This window comes from Schistocerca piceifrons, chromosome 4 (genome assembly GCF_021461385.2).
Source record: "Schistocerca piceifrons isolate TAMUIC-IGC-003096 chromosome 4, iqSchPice1.1, whole genome shotgun sequence".
In the NCBI taxonomy this organism is placed as follows: domain Eukaryota; kingdom Metazoa; phylum Arthropoda; class Insecta; order Orthoptera; family Acrididae; genus Schistocerca; species Schistocerca piceifrons.
In genome coordinates, this window is record NC_060141.1 from 308,939,365 (window position 1) to 308,956,109 (window position 16,745).

A 16,745-nucleotide genomic window follows, 5' to 3' on the forward strand; every position below is an offset into this window, starting at 1 on the left:
AAGATCTAGCTTCAAGGACACATTAATATCACTACTTACATCATTACCCAAAATGTTCATGAATGACTTGACAGATGCCAACACACAACAACTGGGAGAAAAGTGGTGTTGGATAAAAGGCGTCACATAAAACAGAGACTGTTTTCTTAGGTAGTTTCGCATAGAAATCCCTTCTCAAGGACGAAATTTTGTCGCTAATATACTCCCTGATTTTAACAATGATCTTGTAACCCCTTCTGGAGACCTTCATCAGCAACACGCTTGCGTATTTGAGACAACTACGTTTTAGCATCGAGTCAATATTTGTGCCACACACAACTATGTACGCCGTGAAGACAAAGCAACTGAAGAGTGATTTACTTAGAAATAAACACGAAGAAAAGTTGAAAAATTAGCAGTCATCTAAGGCACATGTCCTCCTTTGCTCCTCTCCTGCTCCTCTCCTATTATCCCGTCCCCCTAAAAAATAAAAAAAAAAGAACACGCATAAAAAGAAATGGATGTTCGACTTGTCGTGCCTTGCTACATCCTTACTACTACTTCATCTGTTACGAACACTGAATGGAAATTGAAAGTCATGAAAGTCAAAGCACATGAATTCGTATCGCCAGGTTCGACTACAGCTCGCGATTACAGCTACAAGTATGTTCCCTAAGACTCTCAAGAATGCAAATATGTGAAATTCTTCTTCTGACACTATAAATATCAAGTCTCAAAGATTGCAGTTACGTCCAATTTATCTTCACAGCAATTACGGTTGCTGGACATCTTGATGCGAACCGGTTTATAAAAAATTCGAATGCAGAGTACTTCGCAGCCAGGATTTGAAGAGCTGCCATTGGTGCGTGTAATCATTTTAAGCAAAACTGGGTCAAATATGGTCACGTGTTCGTTTGGCCGCAGCGCAATGTCAAATAATAACGGTAAGCATTTTCTTTTGATACCGAAAGTACTGTCGCAAAATGAAGGATACACTTTTACTCAAAGACATCAGCTGCTAGCGGTTGAGAGGTAAAACACGAGTCAATAATAGACTGAGGGTTGCTCAAATAGGCAACGTAACGTCTACTTTCAGAGCCTTCTTCGTGGTCTTTTTGTCTTTTTCAGTGGCATGTCTATGATACGCAAATTGATGCAACGATGACGAGAAGTCAATGGACTGATGATTTACTTAGAAACAGGATTCAGTACGTTGTACTATGTTGATAGTCTCTCAGAGAACATTCCTTGACGTCTCTGTAATTAGACTTCGCATTTAATATATTGGATATGTCTGCAGAACGAGATTTTCAATCTGCAGCGGAATGTGGGCTGACGTGAAACTCTCTGGCTGATTAAAACCGTGTGTCGAACCGAGACTCGAACTCAAGAGAGCTCGAGTCTCGGTCTGGCACACAGTTTTAATCTGCCAGGAAGTTTCATATTGGATATGGTTTTCTGCGCATTATCGTCCGCTTATACGTATTTGCAAGCTCTCCACAAGTAAATGCACGATGTATGTTGAAGGGTACTTGTTACGGTTATGGAACGCTTGCTTTTCTGCCTCGAGCGGAAATAAAATGAGGGAAAACTGAATATCAGCACAACCCTTATGCACCTTAATAGTCAATTATGAAGTTTTGTAATGAAAACAATGATGGGAGACAGTACAACTGTTTTTTATATAATGATGTTCCACTAAATGTACTGTATGCAGCAGTGAGATATTTGTGTAGAGCACCGAGTAAGGTCGTATCCAGTGAAAGTCAGGATAGGGCCACCATCTTCCCCTCACCTTCGCCCCCTCCCATCCACATAGTCAGATGCAGGTGTTTCATTTCAGTATCCACTTGAGGAAGACTAGAACAAGTAATAGATACTGACTAGTATCAAATGTACCTAGAGCAGTTTGTCGTGATGTCTTGCAACTATTTCGTCCTTCGCCGCTATTCTCCATACATTTTTTTTTCGATTCAGTTCAATTTATTGCCACGAATTTTAGACCTGATCTGGGAACTCTACACAGGTCGTACGTATTCAATAATCATGGTAACGTACAATGTTTTATGTTATCTATGTAGTAATAAATTATGTTAACAGCAACCATTGGTAATATTAATGCAGAAAGGAAACAGAACAATTCAGAAAGAAGAATCAGTTGAAAAAATAATACAACTGAAAACTTCACGTGGCTCAGTATTCTAAGAACACGCAGCAGAGTTCTGCTTTCACGTCGCAGTCTTCTTCTCATATTACCAGCCAATGTAGAAAACTAGGAATCTGAATATAGAAAGTATTCATACACATCTTCTTGACATCAAAATAATACGTAGAAATCTCACGCAAACGATACTCTCTCAATCAATAGCAGAGAGAAGTTACGTATTATTAAGTAGTAGCAACAGTATGTTTAGTAATTAATAAACACGGTTTTTCAGTAATGTTGTGTTCAATATTGTAAGAAATGATGCTTAGGTCTCTCCATTCCCCCCAGCCTCTCCTCCCCCTCGTGTAACAGATTCAGATTTTGGGTATGCTCTTGGTAAGGAGAAGTGCAATAACTTGTCAAACTTGGCGGTGAGCCAGATCCCGATATTACCTGTGCGCTGCCTTGACCACCACTGTCCTGATGTACACACAAGACTATCTGTAAACATCCCCCAAGCTGTGGGAAAGCCATGTCGCCGCAATATCCTTTCTTCCAGGAGTGCTGGTTCTGCAACGTTCGCAGGAGAGCTTCTGTGAAGTTTGGAAGGTAGGAGACGAGATACTGGCAGAATTGAAGCTGTGAGGACGGGTCGTGAGCCGTGCTTGGGTAGCTCAGTTGATAGAGCACTTGCCCGCGAAAGGCAAAGTTCCCGAGTTCGAGTCTCGGTCCGGCACACAGTTTTAATCAGCCAGAAAGTTTCAAGACTATCTGTGATTGATGAGCACCTCCCCTTACCCCTTTCGGTGATTTCCAACATGGATACCACATGTGGCGTATACGATCCTTTTCTTCGCAGATTAAAGCGAAATTGTGATGCCAGTTAGGGCAACAGGCCATGAAAATACGCAATCGCCGGTTCTAATCCGAGCAGTGGATCACCATATGAGGACCTTGTAAATGGTATAACAAGAGGAAGAAAAATAAATTTAACGTTATCTAAGCACTTTGCGAAAGATAGGCCGCTTGCTTTTCAGTAGTCCATCTTCGTTGCATTCTCTTTGTAAGTAAACTGGAGACGAGAAATTAGCTTAGCGAAAAATGTTAACGATACTTCATAATTACGTGGATGCGATACATTGTAATGTAAAGCCTATGACCATTAGGAACCCCGTGATACCATCGGGTATCGTTATCTTCACTTCATGTAGAAAACCACAAAAAATTATTGTTTGATGATTGAATATTTATATTCCATATCGTTGGAACTGTGTTGAAATTTTAACACATTATTTTGCAAATTCACTTCTATAATATTTTACTAAGTAAATACTAGCTATTGGCTCTGACAAAAGCGTAAAACCTTTCTTTAGTAATTGTTCCTTTTCATCGCGTATGTACTTGGCGGGAAGTTGTGGTGAATTGCGATAATAAAAGCAGACATATTATTTGAATTGTTAGTTCAAATTGTGACATCACAATGTGTGAAACGTTTGGTTCAAATGATTCAAATGGCTCTGAGCACTATGGGAATTAACTGCAGTGGTCATCAGTCCCTTAGAACTTAGAACTACTTAAACCTAACTAACCTAAGGACATCACACACATCCATGTCCGAGGCAGGATTCGAACCTGCGACCGTAGCGGTCGCGCGGTTCCAGACTGTAGCACCTAGAACCGCTAGGCCACCCCGGCCGGTGCAACTCTTTCCATCAGTTGATTATCTACATACTAGACCAGCCTGCGGATGTTATCATGCTTCTAAAGAAGACAACGAAGCCAACATCAAGACAATCAGCCAAGTAAAAACTTAATATCTTAGTAATACATGTTTCGATGCAACTCAGGCCGGCCGGAGTGGCCGAGCGGTTCTAGGCGCTACAGTCTGGAACCGCGCGACCGCTACGGTCGCAGGTTCGAATCCTACTTCGGGCATGGATGTGTGTGACGTCCTTAGGTTAGTTAGGTTTAAGTAGTTCTAAGTTCTAGGGGACTCATGACCACTGCAGTTAAGTCTCATAGTGCTCAGAGCCATTTGAACCATTTCGATGCAACTTACTTCAAAATAAAGCCTGACGTCCGATCTGAGGGCGTCATTGAATATGCAACACTGAAGAGGCATATTACAACATTTATCAAAGTTCCTCATTTCGTCGTATCTCTTGATTCCTAATGTTGTGCTTTCTTACATTTTATGGCTATAATTAGTTTCAGTAACTACCGGTATTTTTTCCATTTAACACATTTTCTAGCATTTATCCACATCTTAGGTGAGCTACCTTTCACTACAAGGATAAAAGACAATTACAAAGCCTTTTCACTGGGAATGTACACCGGACCGGGGCTGGAACCCGGACAACAGCATTTTCTAGGCAGTGTGCTATCGACTGCGCTACGTGAGCACGTCTCGCGACCCACTCGCAGGTTGCACTGTAGAGTCTTCCCATGACGCTGCGGGGGTAGCAGAGAGGTACAACGAGGAGTGTGGCTTCTCTGAAGCCTGATGGATGCTGGGATGGAATTATTATTCCAGTCCAGGGGGAGTATACGATTTGTTGACGATATGCGACGAGGTCTAATTATGTTCAACCGCGCTTCTTTACAGCTGCCTGATACACAGCGAAGATAGGTTTAGGCAGACAACAGCAACACCATAGAATAATCAAGAGTGTTTACAGATAGGTCATACAATGCACAACAGGGATTTCATCCCTCTCATTAGGGACACGTCATCGCTGTCGTTGCTTCTAATAAACGCTTAGCAGAGCAAGTTCTATCTGTCAAGTACACCCCAATCCAGCCACACACTTAGGATGATAAACCATACATCAGTCCCAAAATGGGATGACTCTGAATGTCTTTACGTAAATACACATGGCGGATGCAGCCATTCGCCTGCACGTACTATTTGCGTCATATTGTGGGAATAGACAGAAAACTGCAGAACCAAAGTGTGCAGCTTCTGTAAACAGTTCTTATTTTTGCAGAATAGCTCACCTTTCTTTCAAAGGGACATCGTTGTATTGTGGCTTAAAATACATTGCAGCTTGCTGGAACTGACTGGTATGGGAAATAACAATTTCTAATTCTGAGTGTCTGTTCTTCTTGCAAACTGAGTAATAACGACTCTTTTCTCACTCATTTCAAACTATTATCCGCATAAAGCGTTCAAGCTTCAAGTTCTTTATGAACTGTGGGGATGATGGTGCATTTTCCAGTTTTGCTGGACTATTTCCAACACCAAAGATTTTCTAAGATGACAGTTCCAACGCGTAAATCAGAAATTACATCAGATACTGAGCCTCATTCACTTAAGCCTCCTTCAAGTATTTTGCGACATTTGAGACATAATACGACGGTCAAGTGTAGTTAGTGTAGCTTTCCCGTACAACTGAACTATGAACCCAAAATAGAAGTTCTCTGATCTACTCTAATAACAAAAAAAGAAAAACATCCTATAGGATAGTTGTCAATTATTTCACTTTGAAAACCATAGCAAATGTAATGGCACCTTCTTCACTAAATCCTACGTCTGTATCAGCATTATTGAGAATATCAGAACAATTTATTGCCAGAAGATCTGAAAGAAACTGTCGCAGGAGGATCCCAACATTGTTTCGTAAGACTGTTTCTATATACAGTCGTTGATGAATATGCAGTCATCACAGTCAGTGCTGTTTATTCAAATCATCTACTAATACTTGTAGTATCGCCTCTATTACATTAGGTATAAAAAGTAAACTTGAGACTTATTGTAACACAAATATGAAATGAAAAAACAAAAACTTTCACGAATTCAACGAATATGCCTATACTGAACACCATTGTAGTTGCAGTAACGCAAGTGTGACAGAACAAGTTAGTTTTTTTCGATAAGAGAGACTGAGATTTATTTTTTATGAAGGCAAGAGATCACTAAAATGAATCCTTGGAATTTTATGGATCAAAAATGGCACAAATAAATTTAATAAAATGACTGTCAAGCTCTTGGACGCCTATTTGAACTGTACTGTTAATGACTTCGGTTTTGTATTGCATGTGAGATGCGAAGGACCGCAGCAGAAAAAAACTAACTAATATTAAATTACAAATGTTTCCATGAACTGCCAACTCATTTCACCAACACAGAGTATATTGTGCAGACCACTCTACAAGATCACCATACCCTCATCGAATGTTCAGTTTTAAAATCTTCTTTAAAATTCAAGACTACATCAGGGACTCTTATTCACACGAGTAGTAGTAAAGGTTTTCTGTCAATACAGTGAAACGTTGCAAGCAGCCAAGTGCAGGAACATAAAGAGTATTGTATATAGTCTTACTGTGGTGTTTTAGTCATTCAGAAGCACCACTGTGATTCATTTATGATTCTCTTTTGATGAAATATAATTGTTATTACTAGTAGTGGTGGACAATGTAGTTTTGCCATCGTCGAATGTTGTTTTGAAGTTTCAAGCTACTTGAATTAGTTGGCCAAAATGGTTGTGCTTTCATTAACCTGTCACTATTTTCGACTTTCAGTTTATAATTTCATTGTTACTGCTGCACTAATTTACATTAACAAATAGTATACGTTTTCCTATTCTATTTGCCAGCATTTGCTGTATTTCAATGTTTAGAAAGAAGCATAGAAGTCGAGGAGTTGTGCCAAAAATCAGGAAATCTATGAAGCATCGTGGCGATGGGTCCGAGTGCGACCATTGCATAAGCAGACTTATTTATGGGGAAATCAGGAATCGTGAATAAGTAAAAGCAATCCTAATTGGCGTTGAAGAGATTAATGAAGAAGAAAGTAGTGACAGTGGAAGCGAATACCTCAGCTCGTCATTAGCATAACCTGAAAAACACCTTACAGTAACCTCATCTACAGAAATGACGCAGCGCTGCAGTAGCACGATGTGTGTTTCAATCGGTACTGGAAATCGCGTGGAGACACATTCATCTATTCAGCTCTCTCCAACAGCGGGTGGTGAAAGTAGCATTCCGAAAGCGCGTTCTTTTCAACGAAAATAACGTCTTGTGGTCGCCTGACATTTGATATGCTGGTGAAATCTACATTCGTCAGGTATCGGTCAGATCGTAGGCTGTACGCGTGTGTCCACGATGTGCGCGTTAACGCAGATGTTTGTGTGGGTACGAGTACATAGGTATTCGTGCGTGAGGTAGAAACAGAAAACGCGATAGATGTGAAACTGAAAGAAGGGAGGGGTGGGGAGAGAGAAGGGCACGGCAAGAGTTGAGTGAGTGGGGGTGGGGGGAGAGGAGGGGGACGATGTGGGGAAGTGTGCAAGCTTCCTCTGTCACTGACCCGGAATTCATCTCAAGCAGCTGACGATCTGTAGGAATCCCTTAGGGAACGAAGCCCTTGTAGTCGACGGCCTGAAAATTACCAGTAGTTGTCGTGCCCACAGGAGAATTTGTATCACTTCTGTGACTCGGCATAGCGGAAACGGAGTGAATCGGCCACGAACAAGTTCAAGGCCACCGCGTGGAAAGCTGCCAGACGCTGTAAACAGCCACGTAGTAGGAGGAGCACGTCTCTGCCTTTTCAAGCAATAGAGGAGGGGGGGGGGGGGCATATTTGGTCCTTCTTAAGTGACAATATTCTCTGACCTACAATTCAGTGACAATGCGTAACTGTATGATTCACTAATTAAAACATGTAATTGAAAACTAGCTTCGCAGAGTGTTTAGCAGAAAATTGCTGTTTAATCTAAACATCAATTTATTTGTCACATTTATGCAAACTGCATATTAAATCGAGTTATTTTATTGCAAATAACCTTTTGAACGAGTTTCTCCGGTGACTCTTAATTCAGTTATCAAATGAATGACAGATATACGTAGATCGAAATATTTGTTCGTCCACTGTTTTTGATGCAAGTTTTGAGAAGTTATAGCTAGAAGAAAATACTGTTTGAATGATATTAACACAGCATACCATACCTTGCATGTTTGACTCCATATTTCACTGTCTGTTGCGCTGTTTTTAGAAATACTTCATTAGAGGTAAAATGTCATAGGCTAGTGCAAATTGCATGTAATTAGCAGCTATTCGAGGCGGTAATATTGACTAGAGCCTTACCATCGTCAGGACTAGAGGGTTGGGACATGGTATGTGCGTCGTTAACAAGAATTATTTCGATACTGAGAGGAGCTGTCTGAATTTGTTGACAGTTCGTGCCATCTTACACTTTCGTTTAGTTTGAGATTAGAGTTATTTTGTATTAGTGATGCTAAAATTCCAATTTTTAAAATAGAAGTTAAACAACTGTTCATTATAAATAGTCATTTACCACATGATCATGACATTCATAATATTTGTGAGCAAGCAACGTAAAAACTGGATGAGCAATAAACAGACACGGATCGATAAGGTGCAAAGACGCCGTTTGGTTTCTTCTATTGCGTTTACGTACCGGTAAGGAATAAAGCTTGAATGTTTCCAGCAGGCTGTACCGTGTTTTTAGCATTGTCACACAGTTTCAAGGTGTGCATCAGCCTCATCGGAACACAGAGCATGTACAATAATTCATGGATCATTTCCAAATCACTAATGCCGAGCCATGCCTATTAATATTTTTAACAGTAGCATTGCAGAAACGTCTTATTGAACACCGATATTATGGATGCCGGTGTAGTTTCAAACTCTGCGTTATTTCATCGGCTACGGTTTTCGTTGTCTTTCCGGTAACATTATTTTCTTATTCGTAATATTACAGTACGTATACAAGAAGATAATATGAAGTCCAGTAGAACTCTTTCTAGTATTGTAACACTCTTGCTGGTGTTATCACACAAACCGAAGAGAAAGTAATAAAGCTCTAGTCTGTTGTGAGGTATCAGCTCCAAAACACCACGCCAGTAATGTATAGGACTTTGCTGGCATACTTTTTAATTTATTAACAGTTGAACGTCTATTCTCGAATCATTCGGGTAAAAGAGGGATTCGGAATGCCACAAAGCTGGAATCTGGATTCGGCCGGCAGACTGCAGTTTGAGGTGAGTGAGTGGTAAGCGCCGACAGTCCAGCCAGATACACGGCTCACGGCGTGCAGGCCCGGGCATATCTTTATTCGGGCTTTGTATGCAAATAGGCCGAAATTACGCATGCGAATGCAAATTTTATTTGTATCGGCAGAGTGCGGGTTTGTTTGAGTCTCATCGGCCGACACGTGTGGGATATTAAGGAGTCAGAAACGAACGGCGACCAGCAGACTGAAGGCTCGATTGATGAGCGAAGACACGGTCGCACAAGAGTGCGCACAACACAGCGTGGCGAAACAGCGTGTAATGGAGGAGCGCGCCGCCATCTCCGCGACGGCGAAGTTGCCGGCACGATGAATGGTGCCTCTTATCGTAGCGCTTTTGGCTGACTCGAATAAATGTTCCCTTGGGAATTGCAGAAACTTCCGTGAAAATGTCTAGTCACTAAGATCTCATTTATAATGTATTATCGTGACACTTGGTATATAGTCCGTTACTCAGTTATACAGTGTGTTCTCCTAAAGAGGTTCTGCACGTTTCTCGAATGTATGTATTCAACATAACATCATTGTTTTCTAAACATTACATGGCTATAATCATAATGAACTATGTGATGTGGCGGACCATGACACAGTTGGTGTAATTACTTTAAGGATTCATACTTGTACATATTCGATTGTATGAATCACTTTCTATAAGGGTAAATACTCTATAGAAACTGAGATAAGAAAGGTAATATTTGCTGAAAAAACACTAAACATTAATCATAATTAATAAGTGTGTGGAAATAAAGGGACGGCCATCTCCGAAATTTCTAATTATGTGACCAGATAGCGTCATTTTCAGTTGATAGATGTCGTTCGTGCGTACAGTTTACTCTGAAAAAAGTCTGAATCACTGTATCTGCCAACAAACGTAACAAGATAAACTAATAACAATAAAAACGGGGTAACTCATCCGCCTTAAACAATAAACAGTTGTTTTCAGATGGAAACTGTGCTCCAAAACGCATCACCAAGTTCCCAGTTTCCCACTGGAACAAGTAATACATCTAAACTATTACGAAATCACTCAAATTTGTTACACAAATTGCTTGCAGGAAGTAACTATTTCTACCTAGACGGTCATAATGTAATCACCTCTTCACACATTTGTCAACATTTCTCAGAATTTTTGTAACTGAAATTTACAGACTACTGATTGTAAATCAGTACGACGCAAGAAATGAACAATGTTAACGTTCCGGAACTAGTAAACCGTCTCCTACTATTGTTTAATGGTACCGGCTGAATTTGCTAGAATCACAAGGAGCGAAATAGCGCAATAAACTCAGTTTGGGCTCGGAAAATAGTGGGTTAAGACCACTGTAGTTTTGCCTCCTTGCTAAATTCAATCAATCTCATTTTATTCTTCATAACATCGGTACAGTCCTTCACGTATGAAACTATTTAATAATCAACTTACATACATAGAAGGCAGTTAGCTACGAAATTCCTATTTTTTAAAGCAAACATTGTGGCTTCATTTGACAGAAATCTAGATGTCGTTCTGTTTTATTTGTCAAATGTTACCTTCATCCGTTGCGACTTATTTGCTAGGCCATAATGGAGACTTAGCAATTATCTCTTGTGAACCTCGAAGATTGAGCTTCCGCTATTATTTCGCAAAGGTTCAATAGAAACTAATTTTAGACAGCAGACAGGATTTTGTGGCTTAGCTATGTTCTGAATAGCTGAAAGATTTCCAAGGTGTCACATTGTTTATGCAGGCCTGAATGAAGAAAAAGAAGCTGTGTGGAATAGAGGAATAGAGGTAAGAGAGAACTTTTTTGTAGCTGGGTACAAAGTCATGGTTAACTTTTTAAAGGACGTTATGGCGGTCATCGACAGCAGAAAAAATCACTACTGCAGTTTCTGCCATGTGGTTATTATCAGGTGGAGTCTGCGAAAATTGTGCTTCAGCACATTTCAAAACTTTAAAAATATTTTATATGTATACATGTTAGATATTTTCAGTCTTGAGCATTTTGTGCTCCACAGTTGAGTAACAACAATGATGATAAAAATCACCGGAACTGTAATTCAGGCACGTTCACCGAGGCACCGCCTCTTTAGTTTTAAATGAACATCTTCAGGTGACTGAAAGTTCATCAACAGTCGTCCTACTTAAATATTACAAAGTGGCATAAATATTTCTGTCTCGTGGCTCAAAAACGTATGCAAATGTCTGGCATATGGTAGTTTAAGTCGTGATACCGGCACATTTCTGCCACTTTGCAAGGAAAGTGGACTTTCGGTGTCACCTGAAAACCATTTATAACGAAGCCGGCAAACCAGTAGTGGTGTCATAAGCGTACACGAAATACAGCTGCGGTGGTATTTATTCACATTTAGGTATTTTTAAAGTTTTTAGGTATCCTGAGGCACAATTTCCACGGTAGTCCACTCGATAATGGCCATGCCGCCGAAATTTCAATATGGACAAATAGGTTTTGAGTCTGAGGCAACCACGGAGTTATTAAAAAAAGTACGAGACTGCAGAGAAGTTGTGTTATCACCAATGAGATGTTCCTTTGCGTCTACAAGACTCCGCCTCCACACTGTCGGATCGAGACCGAGCGCTAAGAGGGCGATAAGCAGTGGCAAAGTGGAGCGGCCCGTGTGGCCAGCGTCCCCACGTGGGAGAGCAACAGGCTGCCACCGCCACGTGGCCATCGGGAGGTACCCGCTCACGCACGCAGATGACGGCAGCGTACGCACCTTGCTTGGGGGCGGCGGAGGCGGAGGGAGGCGGCAGCAGCTGCGGCGGCAGCGGCGGCGGGGGTGGCTGTGCGGGGGCGGGAGGGGGCGGCGCCAGCACCGCCAGCGGCGGAGGAGGGGGCGGCGACGACGCCGACGCGGACCCGACCGAGCCGGGTTCGTGCTCGTCGCTGAAGCCCTGCGTGCTGCTGTCCTCGAAGAAGCTCAGGCTGAATTCGGAGCCGGCGTCGAAGGACACGTCCGCCGTGGCGGTCGCGATCTTGTCGGGCGAGGGCGCGGCGCCTGCGGCTGCGGAGGCGGCGGCGCCCGCGAGCGCCTGCTCCATCTTGAACACGTCCATGTCGCGAGCGCGGGGGCGGGCGTGGGCGTCGGCGCCGGGCCAGGCCGGCGTCGGCGTCAGCGGCGGGCGTCGGCTGTCGCGCCGCGTCCACGTCCACGTGCACGTCCGCGGCCAGCCAGTCGGCTGACGGTCCGCCCGGCACTGGCCCAGGTGAGGCGAGTGGCTGCAGCGCCGCCGCCGCCGCCGCCAGCGCGGGTTCACTGACCGCCTCCCGGCGCGGCGCGGGAGGAGGGAGGCCGCCAGAGCAGCGGCGGCAGCGGCTGCGAGTGCCGAGGGGTGGGGGGAGGCAAACAGCGCGCCCTGCTGGTCCACGCCGCCTTGCCGAAAAGCCCGCGGACCGCGACACACCTCTGGCCTGGCCTGGACGCTGGCGAAATCGTCAACGCCCCTCGTTTAATCATCACCTTCGCCGGACTCGTCAAGCCGCCAGCCGCACGCGTCTCTAACCTTCCAGTTGGCTTCTCAAATACGATTCTGCCTAAAGCTGTGCCGAGCCAGAACATGCTCTCCATTCAGATCTACAAGACATCTACATCTACACAGAGATCTGTAGTCCACTGCACGGGGTGTGGCAGAGGGTACACCATACTACTTTCCTGTGCTACTCGTAAACAGAGTGAGGAAAAACGACTGGCTAAATGCCTCCGCATGGGCCCTAATTTCTCGTGTCTTATCTTCGCGGTCCTCACGCACAATGTATGTTGGAAGCAATAGAATCGTTCTGCAGTCAGCTTCAAATGCCGGTTATCTAAATTTTCTAAGTAGTGATTCATCGAAAGAAACCTAGCCTTCCCTCCAGGGATTTATATTTGAGTTCCTGAAGCATGCCTATAACACATGTGTATCGTTCGAAAAAATCTAGCAGTTCGCCTCTGAACTGCTTCGATGTATTCCTTTAACACGACCTGGTACGGATCGCAAACACGTGAGGAGTACTCAAGAGCAGGTCGCACTAGCGTCCTACACGCGGTCTCCTTTACAGATGGACCACACTTTCCTAGAATTCTCCCAGTAAACCGAAGTCGACCGCCTTTCCTACCACAATTCTCATATGATCGTTCCATTTCATATCGCTTTGCAAAGTTACGCACAGATATTTAAACGACGTGAATGTGTCAAGCAGGACACTACTAACGCTTTATCCGGACATTACGGGTTCGTTTTTCCTTCTCATCCGCATTAGCTTATATTTTTTACATTTAGAGCTAGCTGCCATTCACCACTCCAACTAGAAATTTTGTCTAAGTCATTATACTTCAAGAGGTTACCTTACACACAGCACCGACCGGGGTGACCGAGCGGTTCTAGGCGCTACAGTCTGGAACCGCGCGACCGCTACGGTCGCAGGTTCGAATCCTGCCTCGGGCATGGATGTGTGTGATGTCCTTACGTTAGTTAGGTTTAAGTTGTTCTAAGTTCTAGGGGACTGATGACCTCAGAAGTTAAGTCCCTTAGTGCTCAGAGCCATTTGAACCATTTTTTTTTTACACACAGCATCATCGTTAAACAGCCACAGACTGCTGCCCACAAAGTATGCCAAATCATTTATATGTACAGGGTATAATAGCGGTCCTGTCATACTTCCCTTGGACACTCCTTGTCTCTGATCAACACTCGCGGTCGAGGACAACATGGGTCCTGTAACTTAAAAAGTCTTCGAGCCACTCACATATCTTTGAACCTATTCCATATACTCGTACCTTCTTCAATAGCTTGCAATGGGGCACCGTGTCAAACCCTTTCCGGAAATGAAGAAATATGGAATCTGCCTTTTGCCCTCCATGCATAGTTCGCAGTATATCATGTCAGAAATGTCACCTGTTATCGTGATCCACCTTATGGTAAGTCAGAAGAACTAATTATGACAACTGAGACTTGAAGCATGGAAGAAGACAGTAGTACAGCGAAATCACTCTTTAATCCCTATTATACAGGAGTGGCATATCAATTCGGTGAGAAAAGGTGAAAGGCTAGCAGACGATAAGACATAGAACATCATTTTGAAACTAGAGCGCTGAAAGGACCACTACCCAATTTCTACGTCCACATATATGAAGGGCGTTCAATAAGTAATGTCACACTTTTTTCCTCGGCCAGTTTTGGTTGAAAAAATGCTGACTTTGTGAAATAGTTTCATTAACTTACGGAAGGTTGCGGCGATATACCGGGTGATAAAAAAGTAAGTATAAATTTGAAAACTGAATAAATCACGGAATAATGTAAATAGAGAGGTACAAATTGACACACATGCTTGGAATGACATGGGGTTTTATTACAACAACAACAAAAAAAATACAAAAGTTCAAAAAATGTCCGACAGATGGCGGTTCATCTGATCAGAATAGCAATAATTTGCATAAGAAAGTAAGACAAAGCAAAGATGATGTTCTTTACAGGAAATGCTCAATATGTCCACCATCATTCCTCAACAATAGCTGTAGTCGAGGAATAATGTTGTGAACAGCACTGTAAAGCATGTCCGGAGTTATTGTGAGGCATTGGCGTCGGATGTTGTCTTTCGCATCCCTAGAGATGTCGGTCGATTACGATACACTTGCGACTTCAGGTAACCCCAAAGCCAATAATAGCACGGACTGAGGTCTGGGGACCTGGGAGGCCAAGCACGACGAAAGTGGCGGCTGAGCACACGATCATCACCAAACGACGCGCGCAAGAGATCTTTCACGCGTCTAGCAATCTGGGGTGGTTCTAATAAAACCCCATGTCATTCCAAGCATGTGTGTCAATTTTTACCTCTCTATCTACATTATTCCGTGGTTTATTAAGTTTTCAAATGTATACTGACTTTTTCATCACCCGGTATGTACTCTTCAAAACAGCTTCTGTAATGGAGGTGCTTTCCAAGCAGAAAGATATCACTGAGTTCCTTTTGGCGGAAAACCATAGCATTGCAGATATTCTTAGGCGCTTGCAGAATGTCTACGGAGAACTGGAAGTGAACAAAACCACGGTGAGTCGTTGTGCGTGGCGTCTGTCATTATCGGAACAAGGTTGCGCAAACCTGTAAGATCTCACGCGTGCCGGCCGGCCGCACAAAGCTGACACTCCTGTAATGTTGGAACGTGAGGATACTCTCATTAGACATATCACAACCAAACACCTCGCTACTCAACTGGACATCTCTGTTGGTAGTGCTGACACGCTCGTCCACCGGATGGGGTACTCAAAAGTCTGTGCCCGCTGGGTTCATCGCCGCCTAACAAGAACCGTAAAGAGCAATGAAGGAGCATCTGTGCGGAATTACTTGTGCGTTACGACGCTGGTCGTGACATCTTTTGTCGAACAGCGTCACAGGCGATGAAACATGGGTTCTTCACTTCGAACCGGAAACAAAACGGCAATCCATGGAGTGGCACCACGCCACCTATCCTCCGAAGAAAAAGTTCAAAGCCGCCCCCTCAGTAGGTAAACTCATAGCGACGGTCTCCTGGTACTTTGAGGGGATTATTCTTTTTGATGTCCGCCATTATGATGCAACGGTGAACTCGGCAGTGTGTTGTACTAGCCTCAGGAAACTGAAGAAACGACTTCGGTACGTTCGTCTCCACAGAAGTGCAGCCGGGCCGCTGTGGCGTAGAGGCTCTAGGCACTTCAGTCCGGAACCCCACTGCTGCTACGGTCGCAGGTTCGAATCCTGCCTCGGGCGTGGATGTGTGTGATGTTCTTAGGTTAGTTGGGTTTAAGTAGTTCTAAGTCTAGGGGACAGATGACCTCAGGTGTTAAGTCCCATAGTGCCCAGAGCCATTTGAACCATTTTTGAACCGAGAAAATGCAAACAAACTTCTCCGCCTCCATGACAACGCAAGATCTCACACAAGCCTGCGCACGAGAGAGGAGCTCACAAAACTTCATTGGGCTGTTCTTCCTCATCCAGTCCAAACCCTGGATCTCGCCTATTCCTACTCGCGACTTCCATCTCTTCTGCCCAATGAAGGATGCACTTCGCGGGAAGCAGTGCGTGGAAAATGGGGAGGTTATTGTCGCAGGAAGACTTTGGCTTCGACGTCGACCAGCAGAGTGGTACCATGCGGTGGTGCGGGCCGTCCAAGTAAGGTGACCTAAGGCCGTCACATTGAGCAGAGATTATGTTGAAAAATAGGATTTTGTAGCCCAAGGACTGAGCGATAATATGGTATATTGGAATTATGTATAAAACCTACCTGCTTTCAGAAAAAAATGTGTTGCATTACTTATCGAACGTCACTTGTACATTTACACTCTGCGAAAAGCGCGTACTTTGTATTCACGTACGAAGCGTGGGAGCAACAATTGCTTAAACACCACCGTGGATGCTGAAGTAAGTCTAATTTTGCCCTCGTGACCCCAACAAGAGCAATACGTAGAGTGTTATTCATTGCGTAATAATGATCCTTGCGAGATAGACGATGTCTATATCCATGTGTTTACAAATTTAGATTTTTTATTATTGCCTCCATACTCTCCGTAGAGTCAAACAAATCTGTGTCATTTCGTGCTATTTTTCTTTTCATACGTTCAGTATCTTCTTTTATTT